This window comes from Athene cunicularia (assembly GCF_003259725.1).
Source record: "Athene cunicularia isolate RWA chromosome Z unlocalized genomic scaffold, athCun1 chrZ_part2, whole genome shotgun sequence".
Taxonomy (NCBI): domain Eukaryota; kingdom Metazoa; phylum Chordata; class Aves; order Strigiformes; family Strigidae; genus Athene; species Athene cunicularia.
The window spans coordinates 14,579,572-14,587,877 of record NW_020799143.1 but is presented as its reverse complement, the minus strand read 5'-3'; positions in this window follow the sequence as shown (position 1 = coordinate 14,587,877).

Sequence of the window (8,306 nt, the reverse complement as noted above, 5' to 3'; positions counted from 1 at the left end):
TTTCAAATTTTATAGAGAAGCAAACATTGTGCTTATGCAGAATTAGCTGCTGAAAAATGTCACTTCTTCAGTGTGAATACACATACAGTCTTTTAAATTAATTGCATGTAAAATAGAAATGGCATTAGCCACAGTGAGATAGATTACCAATCTAGCACAATCTACGTCAACATGTATGATTTATTTTTAGAAATATGAAGTACAAACTTGAAACCTGTGTTCTGATTTTTTTTTCCCTTTAAATTTCACCAACAGGATGCTTACTAATAACCTTGTTTTCTAGAAAGCAAGCAAACAGTAGGAAATATACTTGTTACTTAATGCTAACATTTTATATTACTTGAGCAAATGTTTTCCTGATTCACTTCCAAATCACAGGTCACTGAATTTGGTTTGAATCTTTAATGACCTACATAACTTTTTTCACAAGATTATAGGGCTATATTGGTACTCTTCCTCACCCCATCTTGTGTAGGATTAATCAGCTGCTGACTTTAAATAAAATGAAGCTACATCCACAAAACTACACTGTACCTCAAACAGTACTAGAAATCCTGTGTTCAAAACCAGCACATGCATAATGTTAATACCACAGGCCTCCTACCATACAGATTAAAATTGATGATACAGTATCTTACGTTGATGGGAGTAGAGAATCAAACCATTAGTCTGGCCTTTGCTTAATATATTTTGTGCCAGGAGTTGAAGATATTTGTAGTGGAATATTTTAACATATTTCTGTGACTTTCACTCTCTTAACAAGAATGCCACAGGCACTCCCTCTTGCATCTTCTTTTCAAAGTGTATGCAAATACACATAACTGAAGACAGAAATCAGTATCTCCATGCTGCTGAGCCTCTGCCATACAGCTAAGTCTGCTTTAAGATGAAGTAGTCAGAAGTGCAAAGTAATTATTGTTAGAATTTATTCTTCCTTTGTGATACAAAAATGTCTTTATTCCTCCTTAGCCCAGTGACCAGTTACCATACAGGTGGATTCAAGACACCCCAGTGACACAGTTTTTATAAAGCAATGCTTAGGTTTAAGTCGCAAAAAATACCTACACAACCACACCTGTGTATGATCCTGGAAAGGGCCTGGAAGGCTTTTAGATTAAAACTGGCCACTGAAATTCTCAGCGACTCTTACCTGAGTGCTTCTATGGCAACTGTGCAGGAAGTCTTAATTAAAAACATGACTCAACAACTACTGCAGCAACAAAAAAACAGAGGGGCAATTAAAGTCATGCAACAAAATTGATAGGACTCTGCTTAATCACTTATGCCTTCAGCAAGAAGCAATACACTTTCACTAATTGGGAAGACTGCTATTGATTTACTCACTCCAAGTAACTATGATGAATTATCAGCAAGCACACTGTGATATTTTAAAGGCACACAGGTTTTTAGAAGGATAAAGCTATATATACTCCGTATCAGGATGCAGTGAGTATTTGATGATTATGAGAGGAATTGTTCTGAATCATCTCTTTCCATAATTTCAATAACTCCTCTGTTTTCACAAGCCTTGCTATTATCAGTGACACCACTGCAGCAGGACAGATTAGTAGCAACAAATATTGTGCAATTTGTTTGTTTGTCTCCAGTTTTCCTTGAATGCATGCTATTCCTTTCTGCAAATATATTACTTATACAAAATTTATCAAAGATTTCACAAACAGACTTCGCCAAGTTGACTCCTGAATCCTGAATAGTCTATCATTTTGCTGGACAAAAAGGCAACTAGAATGCTGTTACTTCAGTTTCAGTAAAATTAATCAGAAATGCCTCAGGTTTGCCCTTTAAAACTGGTCTTCCTTGAATCCTGAAATCACTTTTAAATGGATTTTTCTGCATCCCTTTAAGTTCCACACTAACACAACTATAGACATTCACAAATACTAATGCACAGAAAGAGCACTTTTTGATATACAACATGAAAGAAACATCCCCTTAGACCATCTGGCACTATGGTTACACTAGCTACTATGCATGCCTTTCTGCTGCTTCTACAAAGTACAGACACAAAACACTAGTACCCAAAAAAAGTATAGTACTCTGGCCAAGTACTGCTCTGGCTTTACCTTACCTCATTTCAAAGGTTTTATTACATAAGCTGACAGTAAAATTAGTAATTAGTAAGTGTAGTCCACATTTGCACAACATCACGTAAGAGTTATTTCAAGCAAAGTTACTGTACTCACATGGTTACAGAATTCCTGAGGGAATTACAGAAGGAAAATAAAATTGCCCTGATGATAACACAATTTGTAATACGTCAGATTCAAAACACCATGGTAAAATACAGGAGGAGCAGAAGAGAGAGAGGAAAAAAAGAAAGAATAAAAACATTTTGCTTAAAGATACAATTTGGATTATATTAACATAATTTCATTTAACCTGAAGAGCTATGCTAATTCATATCAATTCATAGTATTATTTTGGTTTGCTGAATGTACAGTGACCGTTTGCTTAATGATCCACACTATGAACGCAGCTCAGAGGGACCCAATGGAATTTATCACAGAATAACTCTACAGTTGCTGAGTATCTTATGTGTGTTCCCTAAATATTTGCCAGGGAGAGGATGCTATGTTACATGGGCCCCTTAGTCTGACCCCAAGGGAGGTATTTACAGTATAGTTTTTCCACCAAAGATGTACAAAGTGCAATAAGCTAGTGGAAAACTGGAGGAAATAAAAGATGTGCCAGTGATGTTATAATGACCTTCCCTCATTCATATTGTAAAGATTCGGTGTTTCTTTCATTGATATTTTGCATATGTTTACTTGGGTCTGATTTAAAGGTGGAAACAGACAGAATGACCAGCACAATTTCTGAGCAAGGCACTCTGAGGAGCACAGAGCAGCAAAACAAGGTAAAAGGTCACGTGGGCAGGAGCATGGGCATGGGCTGTCAGGCTTAGCTGGGTGAGGGTTGTATTGAGAGGTAAAAAAACTAAACCAAAGCACTCCCCAGCTGGACTGTTTGTATAGGTCCTTCTGTGTAAAACTGTATCTTCCTCAACACCATTCCTTGTCAATTACTGACCTCTGTCTTGACTTCTTTTTTATCCATGTTCTTACCTGAAGACTTAAGGTCCCCAAAAACAGACCCAGACATCTTTCAAGCACTGGAAAAAGTTTCTATTTTTGCAGGTGTAGGTAAAGCAAAGATAACCAGCAATGCACTTCAACTTGTTTTCACCCTGATAATAAGCTCCTATTCCTAAATTTTAGAACACTGTTCTAATGGTCTCTTTCCAGTGTAGGTGAGCTTGTAAAATTACTCTCATCACTTGTAGCAGCTTCGTTCTGTTAAGGGCATGAAGGGATGAAGTGTAAGGTGGTCTGAGCCAGGAAGGTCTGAGCTAGTTAGAGAAAGACAAAGATCAAACATTACGCATCTGATGACTGTCCTTACACTGGAAACCAATAGCTTATGCGTGCCACCAAGAGATAAATACCTTTTTCTGAAAAGGAGACCCAATCAATATGCCATCCTATCAGCCACCAGAAAAGATTGACGAAATCCATTTCAAATTGGAAAGGATCAACTTTTGTCACAGATGAGTGCCTAACACTTTCTCCTAGATTAAATGCCTTGAGGAAAAACAGATTACACGAAATGTTAACACAGTGTAAAATTCAAGGTATTTCTCACCCTGAAGAAAAAAAGCCTATGGGTTTTTAATACCAGCTTTTGTTTTCCTGTACATACCCCTTCATAAACAGGCTGCATTAAAAGAAGGCAATTCTGCAACACCCCAGTGAGAGAGCCTAGCCAAGGGCTGATTCTCAGGGAATGGATTTTTAGTGTTTCCAAGGAATAAATACTGTTCCTTTCCTAAAGGCAGAGGTGTGATTTGGAGCCAGTGGAGCAGGACTGGAAAAGACCATGGGACAGGGAGGGAAAGATGAAGTCTCTGGAAAAGGAGAAAAAGGTTATGGTTATGACATTATGGTCAAGCAAAGGAATGTTGTTGTGCTAAAGTTATTTGGCACAGATGCTGTTCTGAATAAAGCAAAAACAGAAGAGCAGTTAAAACCTATGGTAGCTCAGGAAGTCTTCTAGCTCACAGAAAGACATCCATCACACTTCCAGCAGAGCACATTTCTCAAACCCCTGTCATGAGATGTATTAAAAGACAAAGACATCAATCATCCTTACAGCAAAGATCCCCTCTCCAGAACCGTCACAAAGGGGGACCCAACATTTGTTTTTCCTTAGGATTTGCCTTTATCCCCTCTCTGGGGAACACATTTTGACTTCCAAGGAAATGTCTCTAGTGCTGATATCATGGTTCATCATCCCTTGGAAGTGAACAGAAATTGCTGATAAGAGCTGATGCTGTGCTCAGTATTGACTTTGGCAAAAATCCAACCTGGTTTATGACAGCAAGAGCACAACAGGTTTTGGACCTTTTTCCATGCAGCAGAGCCTTTCTCCTTTGCCGTAGCACAGCAGTATATTACATGAGCATCACCTGCCTTTGCAGTTTATGTAGCTCACATTAAAAGCAGCACTCTTCTCTCATTTTATCATACCCCCCAGATCCACATTTTCTATACAACTCCAGATGACACGACTGGGGGCGAACTGTTACCATAATCACATTAGGAGAATTTGGAATTATATGATGCATGAAATCTATGTCTGGCAGCAGTGAAATCAGAGCCCAATGAACAGTCAGCCTGGCCCAAAGAACAAGGCACACAAGTAATAGAGACTCCAAGACTAAAAAGCAAAGCCGTAAGTATGTGGACTCCCAAAAGCAAAAGGATTTACCTTGAAATAGGGATACAAAGTTACTTCTCCAGAATCATCCACCACACTTAATCAATCAGATTATCCAATTTGCCAAACATTACACAAAAATTGTTTGGTAGGTCTTGAAGGGATTCAGTATATGCCAGTGATCCCACAATACAAAAGAATGTGCACAGCACACACAGTCCCAAGCCTTTGTTCTTTCTGATTGAAGGTCTTTGGCATTAAAATTTCAAAATCTGTTTTCCACGAAGTTTTTTTGCCTGTAATTTACAGACCCAAATAACTGTCATAACATTCATAAGTACAGGTTTTCTATTGAAGTGTCAGTGGATGTTGGATCATTGTTCAAACTGAGGAATGGAAAAGCATTGCCATTAGGGGACTTTATCACATGCTTCAAGGGGCACATGCTTATTAGGAACACGGAGGGAATAGTAACATGTCAAGGGCTAAATCCTCCTAGTGCGGGCAGTAGACTGGAGCACTTATCACTGGAGCACCAAATAGCTAAGTTTCTTAACCATTTCTGTCTACTGCTGTACCATTGCAAATACTTCTTAGAGGAACCGCCTAGCAAATATGCCTGAGTTTTCAATAAAACAGATGTCCTATGGCTCACACAGTCATACTCCACTTAGCAATTCACTATATATAAACCAAAGGCACTACAATCCTTTGTGTTTAATTACTCATTATACCTGATTGAATGTAACAATACAGAAGGGGAGGGCAGGAGAAAGGCTGAAACAAAACACTTCCTGTTTAACCCCAGTAAAAACCACAGTTCCAGTACATACAGACTTTGATGTTTTAAAGCATAAGGTAACAGAACTGTGCAACCGATATACCAAACTACAGAGAGGAAGGATCCATCCCATAATAAAAATATCTTCTTTTTTAATTAACTAAATTCAAAATACATTTACCGTAGTATATACTTATTTTAGTATCTGGAAGGAGGCAGTACCTGGCAGTAAACAATGTTGCATCTAAAACCTGCTACTACATTGAGGATTGGGGCAAGATTTTGATCTGTTATGGGGTTCAAACCTCATTATGGAGGTTCCTTTATGGCTTATAAAAGCTCAGACACAGAAAGAAAGGCTGAATCATCTGTATTGGTATCAGTGAAAAATTTCCCCTTGATTTCCGTGGGCACTCACTCAGGCTTGGGAATGACAGAGACCACAGGTGTTTACTGGGTAATTTTCTCCTGACTTCAGCCCTGGTTTTACCTCATGACTTCCATCTGCTATGCCCTGTTTCTCTATATATAAACCACAACAGCATCAAAGCACATGTGCCAGTGTTTTGCTAGACTGGGGCCAGAAGGCACAGCATTTTGAGGAACTGAACCCCAACACGATCAAGATAAAAACCAGACATGATCGAGATAAAAATTATGGACAACTAATTCCACTCATCTGGGTTTGAGGATTTTCTTCTTTGTAATTACTTTTCTCAGGGTTTTCAAATGCAGTGTTAGAGCAAAGATATTAGGAGTAATAAACTACAGTGTGAGCACACCAACACTTTTACAGTAATGAAGATGCAGCCGTGTTCCAAGCTAGGTCTGTTTTTCAAAGTACTGCCTTTCCCTAAAAAACCTAAACTGATAAACAAGTAAAAAAAAATAAATAATTTAAAGCGACCAATAACTTTTTTGAGGAGCAAGCTTGTACTTTATTGTTTTGTTGCATTCTGTAGCTTAAAATCTCTTCTATGCCCAGATTCCTCAAAAAATTTCAATATATTCTTTACTTACACATGGGATCCTAATGATTTTAGTGGGACTACTCACATGAAAAAAAAAAAAAACCCTTACACATCCATTTCAACAAAAAGAGATGTGGGCCACAAATGGAAAAAAGTTGAGCTGTAACACAGATCTGCTTCCAGCACTTCAGGACAGGAAAGAGAAAGAACAAGCGAACAAAGGGCACACTGTTCTTCAGCTGATGTTGGCACACACCTAATGAATACAGCCAACTATGAAGGATGTTCAAAGCTATTTGTAAAGCTGAACATGAATAGGAATCATCTACACCAAACTACTGCCCACCTGATACACACATATTTAACTATCAGATTTGCAATTTTGATGTGTAAGAATCATAATGACATTGTGTCATGATGAATTCAACAAAACTAAAGGACGCAGCTGCACAGTCAAGCTGACGAAAGCTACTCCCCTTCCCCCCTACTATTCTCTTAGACAAACAACTGGACAATAATCAAACTGCTGCTGCAAACATAGTAACTAAGATACTGAGATAGGCTTATTACTAAAAGGAGACAGATGCTTTCACAAGCTACCATGGTTCGAGAGTCAGATCTTTTCCAGGTTAAATGATGAATTGCCCCCACAAATTTTCAAACAGCCTTTTGTTTGGTGGGCTTTGTTTTTCTCCTTCTGTAGAAAGTAAGGAATTCTTACTTTCCTCTTTCAAGTAGGAAGCAAGGAAGGCATCATGAACTAGGTAAGAAAGACCTGTATGAAGTTACTGATCTGTCTGAAATGGAGCAGTCCAGTAAGACTAACCAATGCTATTTACACTTCCAGTCAAAACAAAACAAAAAAAACAAAACACAAACAATCGGCTCTAGTTGTGCACAAGTAGCAGGTTAAATAAATAAAAATTTCTCTTAATAAACCTTTCATCGCACAACCTGTGAGATGAAGCGACTGTGCTTTTTATTAGCTCCTGTGTGCCTCACAGCCAGGACCTACTGCAACTTGATACAGTCTGTCAGGATACCGGTTTGGTTTTGTTTTTTTTTTTTTTACTGCCTCTTAACTACCTGCCAAGCCCTTAAACTCAGATTGCTTGTTGTCCATCACAAATTACAATTTTTAAATGAAGCAGAATCACTCCAAACTTTTTATGGCAAACATTTTTATACTAATTTTGAGCACCTTAGGTTTCAGGCAGATGACTGCGAATCACCAAGACGTGCCATTGTGAACTGGAACCAGCTCGGTACGGGCAGACCCTTGAGAATCGGGTTTAATCCCGAACCAAGCCTCCACCTGTTCATTTCACCGACATCGAGGGCAAAGGCGCCCACTGCCCTGAGCGAGCTCCTCAGCACATGTGAACACCGCTAAGCTGGAGACAAAGGTGGTGTCAGTTTGCCTTTACTGGGAAGCAAGGGTGCAAGAAAGATGTTGGGGGGTGGTCGGGGGACAGCGAGGGGAGAAAGTTTCATGCGCGGACCCGGCAGCACTTTGCATCCCGAGCGTTTCACCGGCCTCATTCTCCCACGTGGGTCCCTGGCAGACCAGCGGCGCGGAAGCAGGCGAGCGGCAGCGCGCTGGCAAAAGAGAGCTGGAAACACTCAAAACCGGGAAGCAGATGTGGGGAGGGCTCTGTGCGGCGGGAGAGAGGTCAGTCACGGCCGTTCCCCGGCAGGCGATTGCATCAGCACCAGCGCACGGCGCCGCTCGGGGGCTGTTCCCCGGCCGGCGGGCGGCAGGGGCGGCTTGCCGCCGGGAGGCTCTCGGTCGGCAGCCTCTGCCCCGGCGGTCCTGT